The sequence below is a fragment of the Taeniopygia guttata genome, chromosome 26 (genome assembly GCF_048771995.1).
Source record: "Taeniopygia guttata chromosome 26, bTaeGut7.mat, whole genome shotgun sequence".
NCBI lineage: Eukaryota > Metazoa > Chordata > Aves > Passeriformes > Estrildidae > Taeniopygia > Taeniopygia guttata.
The window spans coordinates 5136270-5148192 of record NC_133051.1 but is presented as its reverse complement, the minus strand read 5'-3'; positions in this window follow the sequence as shown (position 1 = coordinate 5148192).

Here is an 11923-nt window from a genome sequence, read left to right as displayed (position 1 = left end):
AGCTGCGCACACCGGGCACCCCTCGGAACGTGCACATGTGCTCACACATGTGAGCAGGGGTGACCATACACACCCCCTGTGTGTGTGTAGGGTCACCCCTGGGCACTTTTATCCGTGTGAACATAAACACAACCCCCCTGGATGTGCAGGGACACCCCTCAGAGCACACACAGAGCTGTGGGCCTTGCACGTGTGTGCTTGTTCATCCCTGAGTGCGCACACACACACACACACACACACACACACACACACACGTATGATGGACACCCATCAGGGCATGCAGGGATGGCTGCATCAGCACAGGTGTGCATGGACAGATCCGTGAGCATTGATCAGCCCATGTGTGCATGGGCAGATGCATTTGTAGGGACACGCATGGACAGATGACTGCATACGTGTGCATGATAGATCTGCATGGGCATGGACAAACCCATGTGCATGGACGGGTCCACATGAGCATAGACACATAAGGTGGCATGGATGGGTCCACACATGCATGGAGAGATCCATGTTTGCATGGACAGATCCATGTTTGCATGGACAGATCCATGTTTGCATGGACATATCCACATGTACATGGATAGATCCACATGTGCATGGATGGATCCACGTGTGCATGGATGGATCCACGTGTGCATGGATGGATCCACATGTGCATGGATGGATCCTCGTGTACATGGATGGATCCACATGTGCATGAATGGATCCTCGTGTACATGTAGGGATCCACATGTGCATGGATGGATCCACATGTGCATGGATGGATCCCTGTGTACATGGATGGATCCACGTGTGCATGGATGGATCCACATGTGCATGGATGGATCCCTGTGTACATGGATGGATCCACATGTGCATGGATGGATCCACATGTGCATGGATGGATCCAGGTGTACATGGATGGATCCACGTGTACATGGATGGATCCACGTGTGCATGGATGGTCCATTTGTGCCCAGATGGGTCCCCATGTGCACAAGCAGATGCATTAGCACAGGTGCAGGTAGATCCATGCACAGGGGTCTGTGAGGGGCTGGATCCGGGGCCAGCAGAGCCATGCAACGTGGGATTTTCCTCTTCTCTGCCTGTTTGTTCTCCAGAGGACTGGAAGTGATTAGTGGCCATGAGGTGATCCATGGCAGTGCCAAGCACTCGGCATTCTGACAGGAAACCGAAAGCAAACTGCTCCACAAACACTGGCATGTGGCTGCAAGAGGGGATGGTGACAATGGGGCCAAATGTGGGTGACAGCCACCACATCCGAGCTTCCGAGGGGCCAGCGGGATCTGCTCCCCAGGGCCGGAAACCCTGCTGGGCTTGCAGAAGCTGCTGAGGGGTTTTCTTGGAGCTGAGAGCTGATCCCAGCAGTGGAGGGCTGAGCTCAGTGATCTGGTGGAGGGGATGGGGAAGAGCTGGGAAGCAGCTGGAGTTGGGGACAGCAGTGACAGCCCCAAGACAGTGTCAGATTTGCACCAGCACATGGGTGCCACAGGTCTTGTCACCCTCGGTGTCCCTTAGCAACAGCAGCAGATAAACATCTGAGGGTGCTGAGGGTGACAGGCTGGGGAAGGAGTAGAAATCAGGTTTAGAAATCAGCCGTCCTCCCAAAATAACCCTTTTCTCCCCAAAACACTGAGCCATTACCCACATCTTCATCAGAAGCTATTCTGGGAGCCTCGCAGCCCCCGCGGTGGGAGGACACCGGGGTGCACACCAGGGGACAGTGGGTGACGCCAGCACCAGGGGTGACTCACGGGGACCCCGTGGCAGCACATGAGGCCCTTTCACACCATGGGCTGCTCATGTCCCGCACACTCATTGCCCTCTGCTTTAAGGGACAGGAAAAGTGTCATATGCTGGGTCATGGGACAAGCTGTGGGGCAGCAGGACAGGGGCAGAAGGAGAGCAGGACAGAGGGACAGCAGGATGGAGGGACGGGTTAATATTAATCTGCCTCATGCCTGACAGAGGGCGAGAGCAGCGTCCGCCTCTTTTTTTTTGGCAGGGAAGTGGCTTTTGCCCCTCCTCCCTTCCCAAACCTGCCGAAATCCCTGAGTCACGGGGCAGAAATGGGGCTGGTGGCAGAGGTGGCAGAGGTGGCAGCAGCTCCGTGTGCACACCGTAGCCAGAAAAACTGGGGAGGCAAAACTTAGGCTGGCTGTGCCTCTCCCAGTTGCAAACTGGGACCAATGGCACTGTCACCACGCTGGTGCTGTGCAGGAGTTGCCTCTCTCCCCCCAGAGGCACTGTCAGCCAAGGGGGAAAGGTGGCAGGAGGCTGTGGGGCTCCCTGGGCACCCCAGGGTGCCCATGTCTGCTGGCCCCAGCACAGAAGGATGCAGGGCTGGATGGTCCCTGTTCCACAGGGTCTGGAGCACACACCAGCACCACCCCCATGCAGCCACATCTCCACCGTGGCCAAGGCTGGAGCATCCCCCAACCTCAATTCCCTCTCTTCCCACCCCCCATGGGAGTGAGAGCACATCCCAACCAACCCCTCATTTCGGGAAGCTTTTTCCAGCCAACAAGCCCCAAAACAGGGCTAAAACCTGTGGCATGTCCAATCCCTCCAGCTGCATCCTAGAGCCAGCCTCGGGCTGCCTCTCTGGAGAAAGTTATTTCCAGCACGAAAGTGTTGCAAGGTCTTAATCAGTTCCTTCCCTGTGATTCACTGCAGGGCCAGGCCGGGATGCTGTCCCGCAGTCTCCTGGTGCTGCAGCTGAGCCAGGATCCCACCAGCACAATCCAAGCAGCAGCGCTGTGTGCCCAGGCTGGAAATCCCCGTGGGAAGGTCCCCAGACGGTTCCTTCAGGAGTGGAGGAATGTGGCTTGGAAGGCACTTCCCCCCAGCCCGCTGCCAGCAGGGGGGACTCAGGATGTCCTGATGAGGCTGGAGCCTTCATCCCACAGCAAATCCCCCACTTCCCCTCCTCCATCCCTCCACACGGGGACACTGGGACATCCTGGGGGACACAGGAACATCCTAGGGGCACAGGAACGCCCTAAGGGACACAGAAACATCCTAAGGGGCACAGGAACACCCTAAGGGACACAGGGACACCCTAAGGGACACAGGAACACCCTAAGGGACACTGGGACACCCTAAGGGGCACAGGAACACCCTAAGGGGCACTGGGACATCCTAAGGGACACTGGGACATCCTAAGGGACACAGGAACACCCTAAGGGGCACAGGAACATCCTAGGGGACACAGGAACACCCTAAGGGACACAGAAACATCCTAGGGGACACAGGAACATCCTAGGGGACACAGAAACACCCTAAGGGGCACAGGAACACCCTAAGGGACACAGAAACACCCTAAGGGACACTGGGACATCCTAGGAGACACAGGAACACCCTAAGGAGCACAGGGACATCCTAAGGGACACAGGAACACCCTAAGGGGCACAGGAACATCCTAAGGGACACAGGAACACCCTAAGGGACACTGGAACATCTTAGGGGACACAGGGACATCCTGGGGGACACAGGAACACCCCAAGGGGCACAGGAACACCCAAAGGGACACAGGAACACCCTAAGGGACACTGGGACATCTTAGGGGACACTGGGACATCCTAGGGGACACAGGAACACCCTAAGGGACACTGGGACATCCTAGGGGACACAGGAACACCCCAAGGGGCACAGGAACACCCAAAGGGACACAGGAACACCCTAAGGGACACTGGGACATCTTAGGGGACACTGGGACATCCTAGGGGACACAGGAACACCCTAAGGGACACTGGGACATCCTAGGGGACACAGGAACACCCTAAGGGACACTGGGACATCCTAGGGGACACAGGAACAGCCTATGGGACACAGAAACACCCTAAGGGACACAGGAACACCCTAAGGGACACTGGGACATCAGCTCCCAGCAGCGGGGGGGATCTCAGGGCTGCCCCAGCAGCAGCCCCCTGGCCACAGGGGCAGCACCCATGGGAGCAGAGCCCTGCCCGGGGAGCTCGGCCGGGCTGGGACGGGGGGAGGGAGCCGCAGGGTCAGGCTGTGTCTGGCGCTGTGGGAATGTCCCTGCCCAGAGTTATCATAACCCCGGCTCCCCACCACAGAGGTCCCAGAGACCTCCCGCCACCCCAGCACGTGCTCGGGGCTCCTTGGGCACAGATAAACCCAGCCCTGGGGTCAGGGAGGGGTGTCCATGCCAGGGGGGATGCCAGGTGACAAAAGGCAGGTGACAGCCCCGCGTGGGTCACCGGTGTGTCCCCAGTCCTGGTGGCTGTGGCTGAGTCAGGCTCCAGCTCCGCTCCTCCCTCCACCAAGGAATGTGGCAGGGCCAGAGCCAAAACCCTTCCCAGGCAGCTGCTGACGGGCACCCACAGAGTCTGGGGAGGCACAGGGCAGGAGGTGTCACCAGCTGTGGTTTCAGGGTGGCAAGAAGACGATGCCCACCCTGGGGCAATGGCCGTGTGCTCATGCTCTAGGGGACACCACAGCATCCCCAGCACCCCCTGAAGGAGGCTGCTGCAGGGCCACAGCACCCAGTGTGCCCCATTCCCTGCTGGGCATCGCCAGAACTCATGGCACGGGGCAGGGTGGGGGCAGCCCTGGCACCCCCCGGCTCAGCAGGACAGTCCTGACCCATGGCTGGGGGTCCAGGGGCTGTGCCAGGAGCAGCTGGGCACAAGTGGGGGCAGCCTGGGAAACAGCTTGGGAATGCCCCAGGGCAGCCAGGCCTCGGTGAGTCCTGTCTGTCACCGTGGCCAGGAGCAAGGTGACATCCAACCGTGCCACACCCTCCCTGGGATGCCCTCAGACACAGTCTGAGGGACCAAATCCCACTTGAACTCCCCAGATGTGATCCCCACACATCTGGCTGCAGGCTGCTGGGGTGACAGCGCTGTGCCACCCCCGGGCACGGGGCTGGAGTGGCTGTTTGGGGCCACGGAGCTGCTGCCGGGGCGTCGCAGGCAGAGCCGGGAGCCAGAACAGAGGAGCTGTTTGTGCTCCCGCCCGGCCGCTTGTTTATCGTTTATCGGCAGCCGGAGCTGTTTACATCAGCCACTGGCCCCGAGCTCCACCACCGACACCCAGACGTGGGGCCGGCCCCGGCTGCACCCCGTGGTCCCCTGGTGCCACCGGGGCTTTGCTGGGAAGGAGGAGAAACAGGGATGAGGGATGAGGGATGAGGGATGAGGGATGAGGGATGAGGGATGAGGGATGAGGGATGAGGGATGAGGGATGAGGGATGAGGATGAGGGATGAGGCTGAGTCACGGCCTTATCTTGCTCCACACCCCACACCAGGATCAGGCCCCGGGAGCTGCTGAGCTCCTTTCCCTGCTTGCCCCCATCCCTGAAATCTGGAGCACCCCCAGCCCTAAGGGACACCCTTGGCAGTCAGAGGGACACCCTGGGGGTAAGGGCTGTGCTCACAGGGCATGGTGGGGCTTGTGCCCATCATCTTCCTCACTGTGGATGGAGGGGGACAAAGATGGACAGACAGAGGATAGGACAGACCCTCAGCAGTGTGTGATCTCCATCACTGCACCCCCTGATCCCTGAAGGGCAGCTGGGGGTTAGTGGGGACAGGGGGGACAGCAGTGCCTTGCTCGCTGGAGAAGGAGCCCTCGCCTCCCAAAAGGAAGCAGCTCCTGCCAGGAATTCGAGGCATTACTCAGCTAGCGGCCATAGATCAGCTGTTTGGCTGCTTGGAGCCTGTTTTTCATTAGCAGCAGTGATTTTAGCACCGTAGAGCTGCCTCCTCCCTGCTGCCAACAGCTCCAGGATGGCCTCAGGGAGCCAGAGCGCTGCCTGGCAGGTGGGATGCGATGGCAGGTCAGGGATGCCAGGGCTGGTTCATCCCTGATGAGCCTTGGCCATGGGAGCTCGCCTGGATTCATCCCTTTCCCACGGCAGGGATGAAGTTCAGGAGGGTTTTGGAGGTTCTGAGGAAGCTGCTTGTGGCTCCACACCTGGATTCATCCCTTTCCCATGAGAGGGATGAATTTAAGGTTGTTTTTTGAATGGAACTCGTAGGGAAGCCGCCAGTGGCTTCACACCTGGATCCATCCCTTTCCCAACACAGGGAAAGGAAAAGCGTTTTCAATCTTACAGGATTGAAACTCTTCAAACTGGTTTTTGAAGAGCTGGAGCTCCTGGGGGAGCTGCCAGGACACACATGCTGCCCCCTCAGCTATGCTGGCAGCCCTGGCTGGGGCCAAGTGGTTCATTTTGGGCTGAAACCAGGAGATTTTGAATTTGCAAAGGCTGGTAGGGGGAAGGTGGCGATAAGGCGGTGAAGAGGTGTTTGGGGCCTCACAAAGCCCTCTCCACCTTGCACTTCTCCAGCTCAATGCTGCCCTTGGGAAGGGGCTGGAACCACTCAGGTTTATTAAAAGCCCCTTTGCAGCTCTGAAAAGCCAGATAAACGTGATACAAACGTGGACTCCAACGCCCTGCTCGCAGGCAGCCAGGTGCCATGGGAAGGGACACGCCAGGATGGAGCAGGGACAGAGCTGCGCCGGCGTCTCCCGGTGCAGATCCAGCAGCTCCTGCCGCTCCCACGCTCCCGGCCAGCGCCGCTGCTAAATCCGGCCTTTCCCAGCTCCCTCGCAGCTGGACAAGCAGCTCCCGTCCCCATCTCAGTGGCCTCATCTTCACTCCCAGGGGACATTCCCCATTCTCTTCCCCCTGCTCATCACAATTCCGTCCCCATGCCAGAATGGAGCTGAGCGGCTCCCAGGAATGGGGTGAAATGGCTCCAGCTGCTTGTGCGTGATTGGAGACTCCAATTTTGGTGTTCTCGCTGCTTTCTCCAGGAGCACAAATGGTTCTTCCAGCAGGTGAGCTGCTTCCCTGCTCATCCAAGGATCCGTCCGGCTCTGGGTGGTATCGGTGCTGTGGATGCAAAGGGGTGGTTTGAGAATGGCTGAAAAGTTCTGCTGATGCAAAACTGGTAAGAAATAGGGTCCCACAGCAGTTTGGAGGGGGCTGCAGTCATGTTTAGGGCAGGAGATATCTTGGGGTGTCGGAATTTGTGCTATTGATGATCCCGAAATGTAGAAAGTCTCTGTCTGTCAGCCCCGCTGCCAAAGCAGAAGCCATAATTGGTCTGTGCTGGTTTCAAGGTTGTTTATTCTGTTTATCTCTAACATGTTCTGCTGCCCTGCCGCAGCTCTGTCCTGCAGGGCAGCGTGTGGGGCTCTGCCCTCAGTGGGATGGTACAAACATTAAATACCACAAACTACCTGTGCTGGATTTACAATAACGTGCCAATATCTGTCACCTACGTTGGACAGTGTGTCCCCAGCCTAAACCAACAGAAAAATGCCAACACCACAGTGAAACATGGAGGGCATGAAGAAGGAGGAAAAGGACAAGGCACACCCAATTTCCTCCATCTTGTCTCCTTTGGACCCCTCATCTAGGATCCTAAAATTTTACTTTTGCACCCGTGCCACACTTAATTATTACTCATATCAAACACTCAGAGCTTGTAATTCATCCTGTAAGATTGAAAACTCTTTTCCATGGACAGAGATCACAGACAGTGTCTCTGGGGGCTCTGTCCAGGGGGGTTCCTGACCCCTGCCAGGGTCCCAGACCTGCCAGGGCAGCCAGAGGGATGCCCTGGGTTCCCACATCGGGGTAACCAGGATCACTCTGCTCCCAGCCGATAGCAGTCAGTGTGCCCGGAGGCCGCTCTTGCACCTACGCCAAGAGCATTGGATCATCCCTGGGACAGCACAAACAACCTTCAGCCACCACCAGAAAAACAGAGGCTGATGGATCTTGGCATGTGCTGCTGCGCCTCCGCCCATCATCCCGCCCGGCAGCCCGGCGGCCCCCGGGATCGCCGGCTCCTCAGGAACCCTTGGAGCAACCTGCCATCCCAGCGGGGGGAAATGGTGCCCAGAGAGGCTGAAGAGCACAAAAACATGATAAAAATCCTGCCTGGGCTCTTGTGGCCCCAGAGAGTGGGCAGTGCTCAGGGGAACTGAGCTGGACCTTGAGCATGGGGCATCTTCCGTGTGCTGGCAGGAGGAGGATGCAGGATTGGGGCTGGGCTGCTGAGGGCATCCAAGCCATGGAGAGTCAGCAGCTCCCACAACTATTCCTCACACCCAGAGGAATGTAATGAATCAAGGATCCCCAAGGGTCTTGGAAAGGTTCAAGTTTAGGGCCTGAAATGAGCCAGACAAGTCCCAGCTGAACAAGGAGAGCGTGAGGCAGAGCCATGCCCCCCCAAACCTATTTCCAGCCAGGGGGAAGGGGCTGCACAGCGCTGCCCAGCACTGCTGCAGCCTCAGGCTGCTCCTGCCACCCCACTTCAGCGCTCATAATTCAGGATAACCCAGCAGGATCTCATCCCATGGCTGCTGCTGTCGGATCTGGAAGGCGGTGTGGGCTGCTCGTAGCTGTGTGGTTTTTCCAAGGAACCACAGGAGTTTTCCATCCTCTTTTCATTAGCGTGTGGTTCCCGCCCCAGAGCTCCAAGCAGGGCCAGCAGCCCCACACTCAGCAGGGGACCTCGGGCCTGACAGGTCCCCAGGCAATCCGGGGCTATTAAAATTCGTGATGTCCCCGTGGCTGGGCTGTGCCACCCCCTGGGGACATCTCAGCTCCCGCTGGAGGGTGGTGGCACAGCAATGGGGACCTGGATCCTGTCAGCAAACGATCCTGCTTCCCAAAAAACAGCCCCAGGGTGGCAGTGGGCAGAGGGAATGGCCCCGTGCCCTCTGAGGCTGTGCCACGCACCAGGGCTGAGGCTCCACAGCCTCTCCCCGAGGTGTCCCTGTCACCCCTTCCTTGGGAGCATCCCACAAAACCCCCAGGAGCTCCCGGGCCCGGCCACCAGCAGGTCCCCTCTGCTGTCCCCGTGTCGCCGAGCCCGGCCAGCCCCGCGGACGGAGCGGCAGCTGCTGGGCCACATCTGGCGCTGGGCCACATCTGGCGCTGGTTTGGAGCGCGGAGCCGCCGCTGCGAGGCTGAAACCGCGCCGGGAGAGGCGGCAGCAGCAGCCCCGGGGCTGCCTCAGGATGTGGCGGCTTGAGCGGGGGAAAGTGGCGCTGGAGGGGCAGCGGGGGCCCGAAGCTGCCCCCGGCACTGGCCAGAACCGGCCGCGGCCCTGGGGACGCGATGACGCCGGGCCCGAGGCATGTCCTGCGGCAGCCCAGCGCTCCATGAGCTCACCACCACGTGCTGCCACCAGGAAGGAAAAGAGGAAACTCTATTTTTTTTTCAAGAGTAACTTTTGCCTGAGCTTTTCCCAGGGATGAGAGTGTGACCCGTGGCCAGCGCCACTCACCTTTTCCACGAGAGCATCGCTCTAGGGTGAGGGCCGAGCCTGCCAGCCCACACACATCCCAGGATGGACACCAAGAGCTGCAAACAAACAAACACAATCCACCTCCCCAAATGCCCCTCGGCCTCGTCCCAGCAGCGCAGCCCCCTTTGTCACGCTCGGGGCTGTCACCCATGGGTGCTGCACCCCCACCCACTGCACATCCTGGCTGCCTGTGGAGAACTTGAGTCCTTTGAGGGGAAACTCGGGCAGGGGAAGTTGTGCCCAGGCTCATAATCACATCGAAACCATCTGTGGTTTCCAATGGGTCTCATCCTCCTTGTGCCAATCCTGCGTGGCATCCCCAGGGGTCAGAGCCACTGGTTGAATCCCCATCCTTCCCCGGGGCTGGAGCCACCAGGATGCAGGAAGGGAAATGGGAGTTAAAAATAATGAAAATATTTAGAAGGGCACAGGCCTGGAATGGAGCCCACCCCAGGGGTGCAGCCCAGCTCCAACTCTAGGGCTGGACTCCACCTCCACCCTCAGGGCTGGATCCCTCCTCCCACCCCAGGATGCAAAATTTCCACCTGGCTGCAGCAGAGAGCAGGATGGGGTTTGGAGCAGAGACTCCCTGGTTATCCCAAGCAGCTGGAATAGCTGTGAAAAAGCAGGACATGAGCTGGGATCCACTCCCTGGGAAAAGCCCAAACCACCAGAGCTGCTGGCTCCTGCTGCCCAGTGCCAGCTCTGCCAGCCAGGACAGCCCAGGCTGGTTTGGCTTCAGGTCAGCCCTTCCCTGGCAGCCCCTCCGTGCCACTGAGGTACCTGATCCCAAAGCAGCACCTTCGCTTTGGCATGAGGGAAACCAAGCCAAATCCCAGGAAAGCAGGGGACACTGGCAGCAGGATCACCCCCAGGATACAGACTGAAAAAAGAACGCATTCAATCCATACCCAGGAGCGTGAAAATGGGCCGATGGCTCCTCCATGTGCAGGGAATGAGCAGGACCTGAGCTCAGTGCAACAGAGAGATGGATTAGGATTGGGATTAGGATTGGGATAAAAATACAAAAGACTCCCTTCACGCCTTCAACACCTTTCTGCTGAGCCAGGGGGGCAGTTTTGGCCTCCTTGGTATCAGGACTAATGCCAATTTTTGGCTGCTTTTTCCTACCTCTGTTGAGGCTGGGATTGAAGGCACTTGAGACAATATTTGGTGTTCAGACTCAGGTGTTTGTTGTTTTTTATCTATGTTACAGTCTCACAGCAGGTCTGCAATCTTTCATTAACCAGGCACAAAATGGCCAACTATCTCTTGGTACAAGATCTTTTAAGGTAAACTCTCTAATTAAGAAATTACACCTAAATTATTTTCACTTTTAACCCAATAACTAATCACTCAAAGTCAGCAATGCGGACTTTTCTGTCCAACTACAAAATACCACTTAAACCCATGGAGAAGGTGAAGAAGAGGACCAGCCACCACCCTAAAACTTCCATCTTGCTTTATATACATTATTAAATTCAAAAACCTTAAACTCTGAGTTTTCCACCCTGTGATGTTACACACTTCTAGTCAAACTCCACACCCACAATCCCAGTTCTGTCATTCCATTTTGGAAACTTCTCCACAGCCTCAGGTCAGTGCAGCGTTCTCTTGGGGGTCAGTGCCTGCCAGCACAGAAAATTTAAAATTCTCACAGCCAGAACTCCGACAGACCCACCCTTGGCCCTGGATCCTCTCATCTCTGGGGGATCAGCAGGGCAGGAGCAGCCGGGCACCACCACAGCACTTCCCCCTTGGAAAGGCAAGGCAGGTCCAGGGGGATGAATTTGGCCTTCCCCAGGAAGGGGAAGGGGCTGGATTTGGAGGAGTCCAGTCAGGTGTGTCTGTGCAGCATCACAGCCCACCCTCAGAGCCCCTGGATGCTGCTTTTGGGTTGTTTCCCCCAATCCTGACACATTCCAGCTGGGCTGGGAATGCTTGGCTGAAGGAGGGACGTGGGACCTGCCAGGGGTCTCAGGACCTTCTGGCCTCCTGTCCCCACCACGAGGGGAGACCCACGGAACCTCCCCAGGGAGGAGCAGCACTGGGGACCCCAATCCCAAAACACCTTCGTTAATGGGGCATCTTCATTAATGGGACATCCCAATCTTAGGGGGTCCTCATTAATGGGACATCCCAATCTTAGGGCGTCCTCATTAATGGGACACCCCAATCTTAGGGCATCCTCATTAATGGGACACCCCAATCTTAGGGCATCCTCATTAATGGGACACCCCAATCTTAGGGGGTCCTCATTAATGGGACACCCCAATCTTAGGACGTCCTCATTAATGGGACACCCCAATCTTAGGACGTCCTCATTAATGGGACTCCCCAATCTTAGGGCATCCTCATTAATGGGACTCCCCAATCTTAGGGCGTCCTCATGAATGGGGTGTGGGAAATGGATTTGCAGAGAATTCTCACAGCTTGACAGAATGCTCACACAGTGTGTATCTGTATGGAAACCTAGAGATAAGAAATGCTGACTTAGAAATGCCAAGAAACGCTTACAATGTATTGTAATTAAGAAATAGTTGGCTTCTAATTGTAATGGCATGAGTTATAACATCTGTATCGCCTCACCCTTCACATGAGAGTAAAAATGGAACAGAAGTTT